The sequence below is a fragment of the Aotus nancymaae genome, unplaced genomic scaffold (genome assembly GCF_030222135.1).
Source record: "Aotus nancymaae isolate 86718 unplaced genomic scaffold, 86718_ANA_hifiasm-v0.15.2.pri h1tg000058l, whole genome shotgun sequence".
Lineage (NCBI taxonomy): Eukaryota > Metazoa > Chordata > Mammalia > Primates > Aotidae > Aotus > Aotus nancymaae.
Genome location: NW_026988472.1, coordinates 35,306,587 through 35,325,746, shown reverse-complemented (window position 1 = coordinate 35,325,746; position 19,160 = coordinate 35,306,587). Strand labels below are relative to the sequence as shown.

Sequence of the window (19,160 nt, the reverse complement as noted above, 5' to 3'; positions counted from 1 at the left end):
TTCAGGGGGGAACAAAATGTTGCTGCCTTCTATTCCTCCTTCCTAGCCCCCCGATTAACTCATCATTCCTAAAATGCCCTCATAAAATTCTAGCCAAATTCAATGTGGCTAATCGTTTTCATTTCCTGCCAACTGCTAGGAAAATGTGCTTCCTCAGTGAAAACGTCAACAAATCTCTTAATCTTTCCATAATCTGTAAAAAGGGTATGTAAGATTTTTCCTGTTTGAGACCTGTCCTCAGAAAACACACCTTTTTTGTTTTTACCTCTTCAGAGAAAGTAAATTTAGTTGGGGATATAAATAAATAATGGTTTCAACCTTGAAAAAGGAATTATGGCATAAATTAAGTCAACCTTAAAAATTAGTTTTAAAATTACATTAAAAGTATGCTCTTTTCTAAATAAATCAGCACCTTTTAAATCTGTTTAAATTATTACTTTCCTTAGTGTAAGGTTGGCTGCATCGTGGAGAGTTCGGACACGCCTCCTCCCCTCGCCGGGAGCTCGGACACGCCTCCTTCCCTTGCCGGGAGCTCAGACACGCCTCCTCCCCCCGCCGGGAGCCCGGGGAAAAAAGCCCCATCAGGACTTACCTGATACCATCCAGGCCCCACTCCCTTCCATCCGGGTCCCACTCCCCTCCATTTTGTCCCACCCACCTTGGCCACAGCCAGTCGGATGCCTCCACTCCCTATAAAACCCCGTGCCTGAGAGGAGTCCGCGCGACTTCTCCAGCCCTTCCTGTCCGGACCACAGAACCTCATCCGGGAGCCTGAATAAATTCCCTTGCATTGGATTATTTTCATGCTGGCCTCAGTTTCTCCGTTTCGTCTTCGGTGAAAACAGACCTTACAGATGGCGAGCCAGCCAGGAGGGAGTTGTAAGACCCCTCCCCGGGGAAACTGACTCCTCCGCGCAGAGCCGGACCAGGAAGCTGCCGTTTGTTTCACCACAAGGTAAGACTTCTGGTACCCACTACCTCACCTGCTGCTTTCAGGGAGTCCCTGTCAGGAAACCGCTGCGCAGCATCAGGGATTCCCACCGCTGCAGGGTCCGTGACCCCCGGCTTCCCTGCTGTGGGGTCCGTGACCCCCAGCTTCCCTCCCCACAGGTCCGTGACCCCGGCAGGCCTCCCGCCGCGAGTCCGTGGCTCCGGCTTCCCTCCCTTCCTTCCCCACGGGTCTGTGACCCCAGGAGGCCTCCTGCCGCGAGTCCGTGAGGACTCCGGCTTCCTTCCCCATGAGTCCGTGACTCCAGTTTAGGACCTGAGTGTAAGAGGAGACGTCCCTACGCTCTTGTTCTCTCCCCATGAGGGGTATATTTAGGGTCAGGAATTTGAGGGAGACGTCCCCACTTTCCTGAACCCTCACCAGCAACCGAGGTGTGCGTACTCAGAAGCCCTGTTTAAGCAGCCCTGCCTCACGGCAGAGCCAAACCCCCAGCTCATACCAAATTTGTTGTTGTAAATTAGCCCATTTGGCATAAAAGGCTCCCGTTTTTTTAAAAACTGTATTTTCGGCTTTTTTCTTTTTCTGTCTCTCTCTTAGCTTTCTCTCTTTCTCCCTTTCAAAATGGTGGCTGTACTACGCCCTTAAGATGGTGGCCGCTTTACACTTTTAATCCTATCCTGTGCCACGCCCTTAAGATGGTGGCCGCTTTACACTTTTAATCCTATCCTGTGCCTCGCCCTTAAGATGGTGGCCGCCTTACACTTTTAGTCCTATCCTGTGCCTCGTCCTTAAGATGGTGGCTGCTTTACACTTTTAATCCTATCCTCTCTGCCTAATTCCAATGCAAGTGAGTGAGTGAGTTTATGTGTAGTCCCACAGCATAACACCTGCGGGGCTTGTGTGGGCCTCAATCCATGGTTCCACAGGGACGTGACCAGGAAAGCATCAGCCTGGCCTCCCATCTGGGGGGCACCCACCCTTTGTTTGTCAGTCTTGCATGTAGTACTGTGTTTATTGTAGCCATGTGGCACATAGCCCTGGCCATGTCTTTTCTTGGTTTTTGCCTAATTATGATTATTATAAATGTGCAGGCTTTCTGGTATCTTCGTTCCCAACCCACCCTCTGTTCCTCTTGCACCACCACCAAGGTACTTCTAGCCAAAGAAACCTCCTCTCTGCCCTTAGCCCCCCACCTTCCTCTTCTTTTTCTGACCCTAATGCGCCTGAGGAGCTCTCCTTTCCACTGGCCCGACCCAATGATCCTCCACCTTATGATAAACCTCAAATCCCTTCAGCTCCTCCACCTCCTAATTACAACCTGGCCTCACCTGTTAGTGCTCACACCCGCTCACACAGTGCTCCCAATGACAAGGCCTCCCTCCTTTGCCCCCTCCGTGAGGTGGCCGGAGCAGAGGGCATTGTCCAAGTGCATGTTCCCTTCTCCCTCTCTGACCTATCGGCCATTGAGAAACGTCTAGGTTCTTTTTCCACCAACCCTACTGCTTACACCAAGGAATTCCGTTACCTTACTCAGGCATATGATTTAACCTGGCATAACACGTTTGTCATCCTATCCTCCACCCTCACCCCAGATGAGCGTGACCAGATTTTTACAGCAGCCTGGGAACACGCTAATCAGGAACATCTTACTGATAACCAGATGCCAGTAGGTGCGGCAGCGGTCCCAGAGGCCGACTCTAATTGGGACTATCAGGACGGTCGAGATGGCCGCCGCCGCCGAGACCAGATGCTACGGTGCCTCCTGGTGGGCATGCAAAACGCAGCCCAAAAGGTAGTCAACTATGATAAGTTAAGGGAAATAACTCAGGGACCTGATGAAAACCCAGCCATCTTCCTTGACCACTTAACTAATGCTATGATCCTCCATACACGGCTGGATCCGGCCTCCTCAGTAGGAGCTACGGTCCTAGCCACCCACTTTATCTCCCAGTCAGCGGCTGATATAAGGAGGAAACTTAAAAAAGCTGAGGAGGGCCCCCAGACTCCCATGCGAGACCTGGTAAACATGGCATTTAAAGTTTTTAATGGCTGAGAGGATAAAGCTGAGGCCACCCGACAGGCCCACTTAAGGCAAAAGGTTGACCTCCAAACCCGAGCTCTTGTAGCGGCCCTGAGGCCGGCAGCCCACCGAACATCTGGTGAGGGAGGTCCATCGAAACCCTTCCGAAATGTTTTAAGGGTCCCACCCGGGTCCTGTTATAGATGTGGTCGAGAAGGACATTGGGCCCGGGAGTGCCCCTGTCCTCGACCACCCCCTGGACCTTGCCCAGATTGCAAACGAACTGGACACTGGAAGGCTGATTGCCCATCCTGGACCAAAGGCCCACTCCCTGCACCTCTATGTGGGGAGCAGGCCGGTCTGCAGGAGGCAGTCCCTTCACCTAAATTTCTTGGCCTTCTGGATGACTGATGCAGCCCGGACTCGAGGACCCCCATCACCCTTGCCGAGCCCAGGGTAACGCTGCAGGTAGCGGGTAAGTCCATTTCCTTCTTAGTGGACACGGGGGCTACCTACTCTGTATTACCTTCCTACTCAGGTCCTAGCATACCTTCCCAGGTCTCGGTCATGGGAGTTGATGGAAGGCTTTCCTATCCCAACCAAACCCCTCCCCTAACCTGTCTCCTCGAGGGACACCCCTTCTCTCACTCCTTTTTAATCATATCCTCATGCCCAGTTCCCTTGCTAGGATGAGATATTCTCCAGATTGTAGGGGCCACCCTCCAACTCACTAATCTCACATACACGAAGTCAAACCCCTCACATACACACCTCCTACTGTCTCTTCTAACGGAGGCTACACCCTGTCCTAACCCTACGACCCAACTCCCTATCCCTCCAGATGTAGTCCATCCCTTGGTATGGGATACTTCCAAGCCTGTAGTGGCAAGACATCACACACCAGTTAAAATACTTCTCAAAAATGCTACTCGTTTTCCCTCACGTCCTCAGTTTCCTATTTCAAAGACCCACCGTCAGGGCCTGAAGCCTATCATCGCTCGACTCCTAGCCCAGGGACTCCTTATTCCTACCAGTTCCCCTTGTAACACTCCTATATTACCAGTCCAAAAGCCGTCCGGCAACTATCGCTTAGTTCAGGACCTACGCCTTATCAACGAGGCAGTAGTACCCCTGCACCCGGTAGTCCCCAACCCATATACTTTGTTATCTAACATTCCCTCCAATACCTCCCACTTCACAGTTCTGGACCTCAAGGATGCCTTCTTTACCATCCCTCTACACCCTGAGTCGTATTTTCTCTTTACTTTCACCTGGACTGATCCAGACACTAATCTGTCACAACAGCTTACCTGGACAGTTTTGCCCCAAGGATTCAGAGACAGTCCCCATATTTTTGGGCAAGTCTTAGCAACTGATCTCAGCTCCTGCCCTCTCCAACTCAGTTTCCTCCTACAATATGTGGACGACCTTTTACTCTGTAGTCCTTCCCTCTCCCTGTCTCAACAGCATACAGCCACTCTTCTTAACTTTCTGGGATCTAACGGATACCGAGTATCCCCTTCCAAGGCGCAGTTGTCAGCCACCTCCATAGTTTACTTAGGCATACGCCTCACCCCTACAACCAAGAGCCTAACGACAGACAGGAAAAAGGCACTCCTTTCACTACAGCCTCCAGAGACAGCAGACCAAATTCTCTCCTTTTTAGGGTTTGTAGGATTTTTCCACCATTGGATACCTAATTTTGCCTCCCTGGCTAAACCTCTGTATGTAGCGGCTAAAGACACACACACAGGACCCCTCTCCCACCCTGGGGTAGTAAAACAGGCTTTTAAAACCCTACAAACTGCCTTGTCCACGTCACCTCCACTCCAATTACCCGATCTGAACCGCCCCTTCCATTTGTTCACTGATGAAAGACAGGGAATCGCAGTTGGAGTCTTAACCCAGCCCCTAGGCCCTGTATATCGTCCAGTAGCCTATTTATCAAAGCAACTTGACCCCACAGTCAGGGGGTGGCAGCCTTGCCTGCGGGCTTTGGGAGCAGCAACAGAACTCACTAAGGAATCCCTAAAACTTACTTTAGGCCAGCCCATCTCGGTATTTTCTCCCCATCGGCTCACTGACCTTCTCTCCCATAAGTCTCTCGCACACCTAGGACCTTCCCGGTTACAAGAGTTTCATTTACTTTTCATTGAAAATCCTTCAGTTAGTCTTCATCCTTCTTCTCCACTCAACCCTGCTACTTTACTTCCCCTTCCATCCCACTCCCCTTCCCCAATTCATTCCTGTCCTGAACTAATAGAGGCATTTGCCAAACCACGAGAGGGTCTATCTAGCCTTCCACTCCCCAGCCCCGACTTTACCTTGTATGTAGATGGGAGTTCAGTAATAACAGCCGAGGGATGGTGAAAAGCAGCCTATGCTGTAGTTACAGATTCAGCCACCCTCGAGGCACGCCAACTCCCTGATGGGACAACATCCCAAAAGGCAGAGCTCATTGCCTTAACCCAAGCTCTCACAATGGCAAAAGGGAAACGGGCAAATATCTATACAGACTCCAAGTATGCTTTCCTTATTACTCATTGTCACTCTGCCCTTTGGAAAGAGCGAGGATTCCTTACCATAAAGGGACCCCCATAGTCAATGCCACCCATATCTCAAACCTCTTGCAGGCTCTGTTACTCCCCAAAGAGGTTGCTGTCATCCACTGTCGGGGGCACCGGACCCAGCAGGATCCCATTTCTCGGGGCAATGCAAGGGCAGATGCGGTAGCGAAGGCTCTAACCAGTACCAGGCCAGCTCCTGCTCCGGTCCTGTTCCTTACCACAGCCACGTTGCCGGTGTACTCGCCATCGGAAAGACAGGACCTTATGTTAAGGGGTGGAACCAAGTCTGACCGGGGCTGGATCTTCCTAAATAATAAGATCGCCCTTCCACGGGAACAGGCTCCTAAAATTATTGCCGAAATCCACCAATCCTTACATATAGGGCCCAAAGCGTTACACCTCTTTGTGCAACCCCTCTTTTATTCACCAGGTTTGCAACAGACAATTGAGCAGGTACACAAAACATGCGTTACTTGCTCTAAGGTCTCATCTCAGGGAAGCTTGAGACTGCAGTTTCCACCCACCAAATGCGTGGCAATCTGCCGGCTCAGGATTGGCAAATTGATTTCACCCATATGCCCACTCACAAAAAACTTCGCTACCTCCTAACCTTTGTAGATACCTTTTCAGGTTGGATTGAAGCCTTCCCTACCTCTCGTGAAACAGCAGATACGGTAGCATCCATTCTTATTCAAGAGATCATCCCCCGCTTTGGCCTACCTGCCACCATCCAGTCAGACAACGGTCCAGCATTCATAGCCCAGGTAGTCCAGCTGGTCGTCAAGTCTCTCAACATCTCCTGGAAACTACACATCCCCTACCACCCTCAGTCATCGGGTAAGGTCGAATAGGTCCACGGCATTCTCAAAGACCATTTGGCCAAACTGACCATTGAGGTAAAACTTTCTTGGCCTACTCTCCTACCTCTTGCTCTAGCCTGGATCCGAGCCACCCCAAGGGAACCAACGGGCCTTAGTCCCTTTGAGTTGCTGTATGGCTGACCCTTCCTGGTCTCTCATAATTTCCCGGTGCAACCACCTCCCCTAGCCACCTACCTTCCCTATCTGTCTCTCCTCTGCCACTTACTCAGGGAGCATGCAGATCGTGCTCTCCCCGTTGTTCCAGGGCCTGGAGACACGCACCCGGCAGTACCCCTTCAGGCAGGTGACAGTGTTCTCCTCCGGGAGCTCCAGCCAGGATCTCTGCAGCCCAGGTGGTCAGGACCCCACATCGTTATCCTGACCACCCCCACGGCTGCCAAGCTCCTGGGTCACACCCCATGGTATCATGTATCCCGCCTTAAACCAGCACCGCAGAATGACCAGTGGAAATCCAAATCCCTGGGCCCCACTCGCCTTCGCCTCACCCACTGCCCCTGCCCATCAACTCCTGATCCTTCAAATTCTCCTCATAACATTTCTTCTAATATCTCCCCTTAAAGCCAGCCCCTACTATGCCTGGCAATTCTACTTGCAGGAATCCTGGAAACAGGGCCCCACCACTAGAACCCAATACAGCGCTACCAGCTCGTATGCGAGAAGTTGGACGTGACCGACTCTTCAGTCGAGGTGCCAGCCGACTGACCTGTCCCCCTTACTTCGCCCCTATTCAGCAGGAAGTAGTCAGGAAGAGCGGCGCCCTCTATCTATCATCAAAAGGTCGGAATGTAAGGTTGGCCACGTAGTGGAGAGTTCAGACACGCCTCCTCCCCTCGCCGGGAGCTCAGACACGCCTCCTTCCCTTGCCGGGAGCTCAGACACGCCTCCTCCCCCCGCCGGGAGCCCGGGGAAAAAAGCCCCATCAGGACTTACCTGATACCATCCAGGTCCCACTCCCTTCCATCCGGGTCCCACTCCCCTCCATTTTGTCCCACCCACCTTGGCCACAGCCAGTCGGATGCCTCCACTCCCTATAAAACCCCGTGCCTGAGAGGAGTCCGCGCGACTTCTCCGGCCCTTCCTGTCCGGACCACAGAACCTCGTCCGGGAGCCTGAATAAATTCCCTTGCATTGGATTATTTTCGTGCTGGCCTCAGTTTCTCCGTTTCGTCTTCAGCGAAAACAGACCTTACACTTAGTGAGTAAAAACTAGACATTTCAAACCTGGTCATGGATCCTCTTCGTAACTGTCATACCTCCACAAGCAGGAAGATGCTAATTAAACAAAGTCAAGGAGCACTTTGTGTCAGGTCTCCATATGCAAGCCTGGAACCAGAAAGTCTGAAGTCCAGCCTGCCTGGGCTAATCGTCTCCCACGCCCCATCTGCATTGGCCATTATCACTAATCACCCAGCAGAGCTTCCCTGGACAAGCCCCTCACCCCACCCTGCCATCTTAACTGTTAATTTTTTTTTTTTTTTTTTTTTTGAGATGGAGTTTCGCTCTTGTTACCCAGGCTGGAGTGCAATGGCACGATCTCGGCTCACCACAACCTCCGCCTCCTGGGTTCAGGCAATTCTCCTGCCTCAGCCTCCCGAGTAGCTGGGATTACAGACATGCGCCACCATGCCCAGCTAATTTTTTGTATTTTTAGTAGAGACGGGGTTTCACCATGTTGACCAGGATGGTCTCTATCTCTTGATCTCGTGATCCACCCGCCTCAGCCTCCCAAAGTGCTGGGATTACAGGCGTGAGCCACCATTCCTGGCCCAATCTTAACTGTTCTTATGATAAATGTGAATACCTCTCACCCCATCCTGCCACCTTAACTGTTCTTATGATAATGTGAATGCTCCTTGCCCCACCTTACCCAACCCGCCATTGTAACTGAACTTGTGGTCATGTATACTCCTTGCCCCTACCCCCCACCACTGTAACTGATCTTACTTTGCAACACCCCCACCCCCCAAAATTACCCCAACTTATAAAACCAATTCCCACCCTTACTCCCTTCGCCTGTCCTTTCTCTGATTCAGCCCGCTTGCACCCAAGTGAGAAATAAAACAGCCTTGTTGCCCACACAAAGCCTGTTTGGAAGATCTCTTCATTAAATGCATTTAATATTCAGTACTATTGCATGCGAATAACACTTTGGAACCCACTCTTCACTTTTCAGCCCTTATCAGTTGAAGATATCATATTTTGGAAATTCACATTTCCATTATACATTATGTTTAATACTAAGTTTATTTTTGCAAAACAGCCAGTAGATAACAAGCTCTAACATAATTTGCAGATCACTGAAAGGACTATCACCTCATTCTTCCCAGTGGTGTCTTTTGGTATGATTGCATCTCCATGATGAGGGAAGGGACCATCTAAGCCAAGATGAGTGGCAGCATTTAATATATCCATGGTCCCTGCCCAGAAAAGCCATGTACAAAAATGTCACTCAGACCAGAGCCCTGAAAAGAGCTGGAAACCCTCTAACAGTCTAAGGAATTGACCAAGGAAAATAAAAAGGCTTTAGTGCTTGTCTAGGCCAAAGTAAATAACAAATATACTTTACAGAAAGAGCAATGATCCAGAAATGAGATCTAGGTTCTGGACTAGGCTCTGCCACTAGTTGGATAAGTTGTATTGAGAAAACTTTGCATTCATTTTTAAAGGGTTTATATATTTTCCTAAAGTCATTTATGGAGCTTAGGACAACAATCACGAAGTTAGATAAATTTCAAGGTATATATCCAACATTAATATTCTGTGACAGTATGAGACGATACAAACCTTTGAAGCACATTACTAAATAACACCAGACTCTTATTAGAGTAGGTTTGGACCTGAGGTTGGAAAGCCAAAACCAAAGAATTTTCACCAGTGTTGGGACTCAGAAAACTACCCAAAAATGAAGGCCCCAGAAGCAGTCTCAGAAGCAAAAGCTTTTGTCTGACCTTTTCCTGCCCATCTGTCTCTCAGTCTTATTTGCCTCCAGGGCTAGCCATTGAAACTAAAATATCTCTTCCCCAAAGCAAGTTATAGAAACTAGAACCTCTTTTTTCCAAAGCTATTCATAAACCTAAAAATACTACTATAATTTTTCCTTTTCCTCTTTATATTAAAACTAGCTAGAAATAATTATCTGACCTACCTTAGGAAGGAACGCATGGTCAGAGAGATCAAGAAAAATCGAGACACACAAACCTTAAAGGGTTCCCTCATTCAGTGTTTATCATTAGATCATACTCTTTTCCTCCAATCATATTTCTACATGGCTATCCACACCTTGTTGAACCTTAAAATGGGCAATTTTACCTTTACCTTTGGGTCTTCATTCTGAAGGCTCCCATGTATACATGTTAAATAAATTTATATGCCTTTCCTCCTATTAATCTGCCTCATGCCAGTGATTTTTCAGTGAAATTTAGGGAGGCAATGACTTCAGCTCCCTTTGTTGCTATGTGCAGGGTCGCCAAAGCTACTCTGTTCTTCTGAAAGTCACAGTAAAAAAATCTAGAACTTGATCAGTTGGTAATAGGGTAAAAATCTCTTTCCAGTCAGGCTCTCGATCTCTCTCTCTGTGCAATCTGATTGAACAGATAATATAAATCACTGTCTCCTGTGAGATTTTAATTTATGGGAAAAAAATAATTGTCACTAGTCTTGGGGTACCAGTGACTAGTCTCCAGTGCACTTTTTTGATACTTTCTAGTTATAAATATTCATATTGTTTAATCCATTTCCTCCAAGAAATAGTCTTTACCTTTACCTTTGTCTTTTTCTTTCTCTATTGTTCTGTCATAAAGAGGAGTATTAGATAAAGTTCTTTCTTCTCTAGTTTTATGTCCTTGAGAATTTGACTTGTGATCAAGTGGGAGAACTCTCTCTTGATCTTCACCATATGGGGCCATGATTTTTGGGTGACATCAGGTGGCCAGTCTAAAAATGGCTGGGAACACAAGAATTTTTGTTCCAAATGTGCCAAGCCCTCAGAAGAGTTTGTCATATAATGTCCCATCCACAAGGAGCTTTTGTCTTCTCAATCCTTATTGCCTAGTTAATACTAAAAATGTCCAATCCCAAGAGGGCCTACCCAGTGTCACAGATTAAGAGACCTGGGACTGGCAGTCCCCCTACACAAATCTGTGGGTTATCAGAGGCAAACACCATCCTAAACTGCCTGTGACAAGAGTCTTTTGCTATCTCAGCCTATTCCTAAGAGTAAATTTTTTTGGAAGAGAACTTTAAAATTATTTTTTCCATGCCTTAAAATGATATCCCAAACTTTACATAAGAGACTTTTAAATAGAGTTGCTATTAAAAGAAACTATACCATTAAAAATTCTAGTTGTCAATGGCCAAAAAATAAATCCTTTAAAAAATATTTAGAGATCTCTCATTCTAAACAATTACCTTATATTTATGACAAGATCAATTTTTTAAAAGACACATAATAGTGTCATGCCTAGGCTTAAAAATTCTCTTAACTAAATTAAAAACCAAAAACAAAAAGCTGACCTAAATCAATGTTAAAATTCCCTTATGAAAAATCCCCTGGGAATAACAACAGAAGCCATGCTGCCTTGTGGCCTAATAATTACTATTCCACACTTTCACTGCCATTGCCTGGGTTTGATTCCTGGTCAAAAAATCCTACTCATTTAGCATTTGTGTGTCTTTTAATGTTTTGGGGGTACCCATTTGTTATTAATCATTTTCTCTTCTATAGATAGTTTTTTATTTCCTGTCTTCCTCTTTCTGAGAAGACATCTGGACTTTTGGGTCTTTATGTATAGATGGTCAGCTATAAAACTGAGACCCTAAAAAATATGGTCAAACAAAAATGTGGATTATATATATTTCATTATTAAGAAAACTTTTCTTTCTTTAAGCCATCTTTTGGGATGGTTCTAGATCTTGTGGGGACTCTTTTGTACCTTTTATAGATGCCTCATGCATTCTTGGTTAAGTCATAAGGTTAACCAAGTCTTAACCGTGGTTAAGACTTAACTTTAAAAGGTATCTATAGTTTAAATAACAATCACCAAAAAAAAACTTTATGTTTGTTGATGTATAGACTACTCAAAAAGTTCACTAAAACATCTGATATAAACTACAAACCAGAAAAATTATCAGATTGCCACTATCTGCTCTCATTCCATCTAAAGATCCTTCCAGCCTAACATCTAAAAATCTTCTCAACTGGCTGCTCTCTGGACTCAAAAACTGAATATACAGTTTATGCTAACCATTAATCTTTATTTTTATTTTGTTTCCATGGAAATGCGTCTTATCTGATTGTCAAATAATATAGAGGCCTGACTTTGGTGAAAGTCTATCTATATATAACATCACTGTCTAAAATGAGATACAAGTATTAATATTAACTGTTTAACTGAACTGGCCTATTATCAGGACTTAGAGACTTATTCATATGGCTTACAAGACAATCCACCAACCCAACTTCTGATTGCGAAACTTCTTGAGGAAGTTTCATACTGGGGAATGTTGGGGCTCAGAAAACAATACCCCAAAATGAAGGTCTCAGAATCAGTCTCAGAAGCAAAAAAATTTCTCCAACCTTTCCCTGCCCTCCTATCTCTCAATCACATTCTCTCCCAAGGCTAGCCATAGAAACTAAAATCTCTCTTCCCCAAGGCAAGCATAGAAACCAGAACTCCTTCTCCCTAAAGCTAGCTATAAAACCTTAAAAAAATGAGAACACATGGACACAGGGAGGGGAACATCACACACTGGGGTCTGTTGTGGGGTGGGGGGCTAGGGGAGGGATAGCAAGGGGTGGGGAAGTTGGGGAGGGATAACATTAGGAGAAATACCTAATGTAGGTGATGGAGGCAGCAAACCACCATGGCATGTGTATACCTATGTAACAACCCTGCAAGATCTGCACATGTACCCCAGAATTTTAAGTACAATAAAAAAAAATTAAAAAAATTTATCTAAGTTTCCCTCCACCTTTCTATATAAAAATTGGCTATAAAAAATGATCTGACCTATGGGGTCCTACCCTACACCCAGAAGGAAGGAATGCATGCTCAGAGAGGCCGAGAAAAATCTAAACAGACTTTGATGGGTTTCCCCACTCAATGTATTAGCATTATATCATACCCGTTTCTCCAATCATATTTCTACACGGCAGTTCATATTTTGTCAAACCTAAACACAAAAATAGACAATTTCTCCTGTATCTTTGGGTCTTCATTCTGAATGCTCCTGTGTATACACGTTAAATAAATTTATATGCCTTTTCTCTTATTAATCAATTACTTCGCCCAACTAATTTTTTAGCAAGCCTTAAGAGGGCCAAGAGTTCCTCTTGACCCCTACACCAGGAACATGAGAACATGAGAGAAAAGGAAAAACACAGTTTTTAAAAAGATGTAGGGAATCTGAAAACAGTATCAATAAACATGAGTGATCTCACAATTCTACCAAGAAACAGCCCTACTTAACATGTTAGAAATATTCAGCCTTTCCCTTAGAGCAAATAGGTCTCTCATTATTGTTTATCTTTAACTGTGTTAAGGAGTTTTTGTTTAAGACAAGGTCTCACTCTGTCGCCCAGTCTGGAGTCCAGTGACACAATCTCAGCTCACTGTAGCCTTCACCTCCTTACCTCCTGGGCTCAAGTAATCCTCCCATGTCAGCCTGCAGAATAGTGCACCACCACACCTGGCTAATTTTCATATTTTTTGCAGAGCCAGGGTTTCACCATGTTGTGCAGGCTGGCCTCAAACTCATGGGCTCAAGCAATCCTCCTGCCTCAGCCTCCCAAAGTGCTGGGATTACAGGCATAAGCCACCATGCACAGTGGAGGAGTTTTCTTAAGGTTACATGACTTTGGGCACTTCTGAAATTAAGGAGCTATAAAAAAATGAGAAATGACCCACATTTATTTTATTCTGTATCACCAGCCTAATTCTACACTCTTCTGGGTTATACAGTCAATTAGCAACAGCCTATTGACTATGAATTTGGTATAGAGCATTGTACTGGGGAATAAGAATGTACAAAACAACCGAAAAAGACAGACCCTGCCCTCATAGAGCTCACAATTGCATTGAAAACACAGATATGCAATCAGTAATATGATTTGCAAATATACGTATGATTTTCAAATATACAAACACATTCACAAATATGCCTGTATACATACATGTGATGTATTCACGAAATGCTCACTTGAATAACTAAATGAAAAAGACAGACAAGATTAAATGTTGGTAAGGATTTATAGCAATTACAATTCTCATAAAATGATAGTGGGAAGTAAATTTGTATAATCACTTTGGAAAACTGTTTGTGAGTATCTACTAAAACTGAATGAACATATGTATACCCTATAGCCCAGGAATTCCTCTTCTAGGTATGTACTAGACAGTAATGTACATATATGTTCTTCAAAAGATATTTACAAGATTAACAGCAGCATTATTCACATAGTCAAAAACTGGAAACAACACAAATGGCCCTCTATAATAAACTAAACAGTTAACGTGGTATGTTCATTTAAGGAAAAGGTATACAATTATGGAAATGAAAAAACTACAAATACAGATATTAACATGAATAATTTCCCAAACAAGGCTGAGTTTGAGTGGAGTTAAGACAGTGTTAGGCGAATGTTGGCAGAAAGAAATGAAAAACAAGAGAGTACACACCACATGATTCCACTTATACCAAGTATAAAACCAGGCAAAACTAATCTATGATATTAGAGGTCAGGTTAGTGACCACCCTCCAGAGAGGAAAAAGAGGAGTTTCTTGGGTGCTGGGAATGGTCTGTTTCTTAATCTGGGTACTGGTTACATGGGTGTGTCCACTTTGTGAAAATTAATTGAGCTGTACATTTATAATATGTGCCCTCTTCCAGATGCATGATATACTTCAATAAAATTTACATGAAAATATATATCTTTATATACCCCCAAACCCAAATCCATTCAGGATAAACAAACAGCCCACCATAAATACCAAGGAATCCTATATGGAGAAATAAAAATCCTGTATGTAGAAATACATAGAAATCAGAATCAGATGGGGTGTAACTCAGAAGATATCTCAGGGTGAGTTTTTAGTCAGGTTCTGAAGAAAGAGCTTACAAACTGGAGGGAGGAGTGGGGAGAAGTTTAGAGCAGTTAAAAAGATGTTTTCAAATGAGATAAATGACACGTATAGAAGCACTAGTCATGGTATGGCTTGAGTTGTGATTGTTTTTTTAATAACTTGGAGAAGTGTAAACTACAAAACTAATATAGGCTTTTGACTTTTTTTTTTTTTTGAGACAGAGTCTCGCTTTGTTGCCCAGGCTAGAGTGCAGTGGCTCACTCAACCTCTGCCTCCCAGGTTCAAGTGATTCTCCTGCCTCGGCCTCCAGAGTAGCTGGGATTAGAGGTGTGTGCCACCACCCCGTTAATTTGTATATTTTCAGTAGAAACAGGGTTTCACTATCTTGGCCAGGCTGGTCTTGAACTCCTGATCTCGTGATCCACCTGCCTCTGCCTACCAAAGTGCTGGGATTACAGGTGTGAGCCACCATGCCCAACCCTGGACTTTTGACTTTCTGTTCTTCTTACTCTGGATTCCTATGTTACAGTGTAGTATTGTGTCAGACCACGCCCCCCTCCCCAAGGGCTGGTACCAAGTCTTACTCATCTTTATATTACTACCATCTGAAACAAAAGCTATGAAACCTCAGATTAAAAATGCTTATAGTTTTTGTTAACTAATAATGAATAAGCAACTGGCAAATTAATCAAATAGGTATATAAAAACTGTCTCATACTGTTTTTTGTCTTGTGCATCGTTTAAGTTAAAATCATAGAGTTAGGGGTGTCAGAAATTTTCTGAAGCAGACCACAGTCCCCAGCTGTGGCTTAGTAAGCAAGGAAAACCAAGGATTTCTCCTTCTGATCCAGCAATCGGCACAACGCCAGGTGAGTCAGTGACCGGTAGAGCAGGTGGTGACACATTCTAATAACAGCCCAGCTCTAGGCAAGCAGCAGCTGCTAAGGGTTCCTGCTGGCCTGAGTAAGTTTTCCAGGCCCAGCCAGCCAAGACCAGCCCTAGTTAAAACCTGCCAGCAGTTTTCCCATCTGTCTGCCTCATGCTACTTGCAACACTTCACACATCTCACCCCAAAGTGCAGTGGGACTCTTGCTCCCCATCTCTACTAAAAATAGAAAAATTAGACAGACATGGTGGTGCACATCTGTAATCCCAGCTTATTTGGGAGGCTGAGGCACGAAAATCTCTTGAACCCAGGAGGTGGAGGTTGCAGAGAGCTGATATGGTGCCACTGAACTCCAGCCTGGGCAACAGAGCAAGACCCTGTCTCAAGAAAAGAAAAAAGAAAAAAAAAAACAATAGGCGGAAGTGGCTTAGCACAAGGTACTAGGGCTATCTGCCCCAAAGCTTTGACTACAGCAACCAACGTTGCTCAGTGAGTCAGGATTCTAAGGGAAAACACTGAGTGAGGAAGCTGTGAGGGCCTTTTTAATAACTGGCTTCCTGAGCTGCAACTGGAAATCAGAGCCCTCTGGTTATGGACATTGGATTTTTCATATCCCAGAGAACGGTTGTTACATGTTTTTTTTCTCTCTGAGAGGCCAGTGAAAACATTTCAGGGACTCAAAAGAGTACATTGTGTCCTCCCTAACTCTCAGTGACTCCTGCTCATTTTCCCTGAGATGTAATGGAAAGAACCCTGGACCAATTATCAGGCTGGGTTCAAACTCCATTTAAGCTGTGCTTCTCCATTCTAGCTGTGCCACTCCAGGCAAATTAGTTCCTCTGCTGATAAAATAGTGTCATCACAAAGCTCAATGATAAATACTAACTTGGCCTCCACCATATGTCAGGCACTGCTCTATCTGCTCATTCTGGATTTACAACAACCCCCTTGGGTAGAACCTAATATTACTACCCTTTATACTGAAGGAAACCAAAATATTTCACCCTAAAAATATATTTCCTTGACATACTTCAATATGGCTACTCAGAAGGGCTGGAAATACAAGAATAGCTAAGAAGCTGCCTTTTGTGGGGAAGATATATATCTGTAGAGAAAACCTGCATGGATGCTGCCAAGCCATCTCTGAGGCCCTCCCTTGTTCAGAAGATTCACTGAGAGTCTGACATCTTTCAAGGTCTGAAAGAAACATTCACTAGCTCTCTGGCGAGGTTTCTTCTACATAACACAACTCCCTTTGTTAGCTAAGCCTCCTCTTCTCCCCCTCCCCTAACCTGTCTTGCCACTGTAACCTGATTTCCACCGTAACTCGTTTGGGCCATGCTCTGAGATCACATTCTTTCTGTAACCTCAAGATGGTATATAAGCTTCTGTACCACATTAGAGGGTTGGAGTAATCACTCTGTGACTTTCTCTCAATGCACATGAATACATTTCTATGCCTCTTCTCTTATTAATCTGCCTTTTGTCAGCTGATTTTTCAGCAGACCTTCAGGGGGCCAAGGGGCAGTTTTCTCCTGGCTCCTATGATACAGATGAAAAAATGAGGCACAGAGAGGGCATGCAACATCCCCAGGGTCACACAGCTATTAGCAGGTGTGAAGTTTGAATTCAGGCAAACTGGCTGCATCCCTGACCTTTTAACCACCATCTCCCAGAAGGTCAAAGTGCCTGACAAACATGGAGATGGAACTCAATACTTTTACTTTCTGAAAGGTAATGTGGTGCAATGAAAAGAACTTGGGTTTTAGAGTCAGACTGACGTAAATCCTATTTAATTGCTGTGGGAATTTGGGACAAAAGAGCCCCGCCTGGCTTTCCCTACCTGGCCCGTTCTCACACGGGATAACCAGACAAAGAACTTTACATTTTAAGCCCCTCTGGTCTCCAGATGGAAGCATGGAGCCAGGAAATTCCTGCATTTGAGACCCCTCCCCTAGCGGACTGGGGAAGAGAAGTTTCTTTAACACAGTCCCTCACTGGGATATGTGCCTTTACCGGCACCAAACCTGGCACTTGATGGGTACTCAAGTCAACATTCATTTTAATCTTCTTCCTGGGCAGCCATATGTAGAGCACTGAAATATACTTCTGTGAGTATCCTAATATTTTAAAGCTTTCTTCCTTCTAATAACTTACAGAAACAAACAGGACAAATAAAAGCCATCCAGTCATAGTGACAGAGACAGGAGACAGCCACGAGTCCCTGGTGAGACCCCACCTTCAAGCCTAAAACAGCCTGAACTGAAAAACTGGACTGCTGGTCCCAAATGAAGCCCACCCTGTCCTGACTGATTCTTTCTGAATAATGCCCACTTGCTCACTGGGAGGATGAGTGGAGTCTGAGGAAGTTCATGCCATTTGCAGGGGGAAGGAGCCTGGCCTCTCTTGTTCCTGGGTGGTGACCTGGGATTAAATCTGTGAGGCGGGAAATCTGCTAGCAGGACTCTCGCTTTGCTGAGAGTTATTTTTCCTTTTTTCCTTTTCACCCAATAAATTCCGTTTCCCTCACCCTTCTATGTGTCTGCAAGCCTAATCTTTCCTGGTCATGTGACAGGAGCCCAGGGTTAGCCGAACTAAGGAGAAAGTTCTGCAACAACAGTATCTTAGGATCTCTCTGAAACTTTCCTGGGATTTTTTTCTGATGGAAGGAAAGTAAGAAATAGGAAAGATGTTTAAGGAAGCACCCATCCCTGTAGTAAGTGATACCAAATAAGACAGAATGGGCAGCCAGAGTCATAGTCATCTTGTTAATGTAATCAACTTGTATTCTGCCAAATTCCTCTTTATTTTTTTTTCCAAGTCTGACAGATAATGTGCCAACGTCTAATGAGGTTCAAGGGTGGCACATCTCACACATACATGTGAACATCCAATCGTGATGCTCATGAACTATACAGGCATTTCCAAATTCCTCTTGAGTTAACTAAACCTACTGCAAAGTTGATTTAACCTCTGATAAACTGAAATGCTGCCTTATGATACAGCACTTTTTAAAATTTTCTCTCAAATCTCAAATGCTTTAAGACAAATCCACTTCTTTCTTTCATCTTAGGGTAATAAAATCATTATTCAAACACTGCAAAAGCATGAATTTCATTTCCTTGCCCCTAGCTTTACTGAGATATTTTACCAATTAATATTTACTATACAGAGTGGGCCTGTTTTAACATTGCAGTCCAGAAAGTCTTTTACTAAACTATTTCCTTGAGAGCACAATATCTTGCCATAAAGATAATAACTCCCAAGATCTTTTGTCATAACCTCTATTAGAATGTAAATCACAATAGCAAATATGCACTGACACAAATACCCTGTAGGTTAAGTTGCTTACACCTGACTAGGAGTTGCCACAAAATCCTGATCAAGTTTGTCAGATTTGACATAGGATTCTAAAACTTAAATTAATAGGCAGTATTTTTTTTTTTTGGTGATAATTTTCTATTTATTTATTTATTTATTTTTAATTGCATTTTAGGTTTTGGGGTACATGTGAAAAACATGCAAGATTGTTGCATAGGTGCCTATGTGGCATTGTGATTTGCTGCCTTCCTCCCCTTCACCTATATGTGGCATTTCTCCCCATGCTATCTCTCCCCAATAGGCAATATTTTTAATATCTCCCTGGAACTCCCAAAGCTATATCTGAGACAATGATAAAAATCCATGAAATTAATTTCATCCTCAAAATCAAAGCAGCTGCATTAATAATTAATACATTTCAAAGCTATCTCAATTGTGACTACAAATCTAGCAC

The 19,160-nt window shown here is 44.6% G+C and overlaps 1 non-coding gene across 1 annotated transcript; it reads right to left on the bottom strand.

Moving 5' to 3' along the window:
- Positions 1-18,204: 18,204 nt before the first annotated feature.
- On the bottom strand, positions 18,205-18,307 carry LOC135270010 (small nucleolar RNA U13). Its single transcript, XR_010338238.1, has one exon. It is a non-coding gene; the product is annotated as a small nucleolar RNA U13 (small nucleolar RNA).
- Between the last annotated feature and the right edge of the window lie 853 nt (positions 18,308-19,160).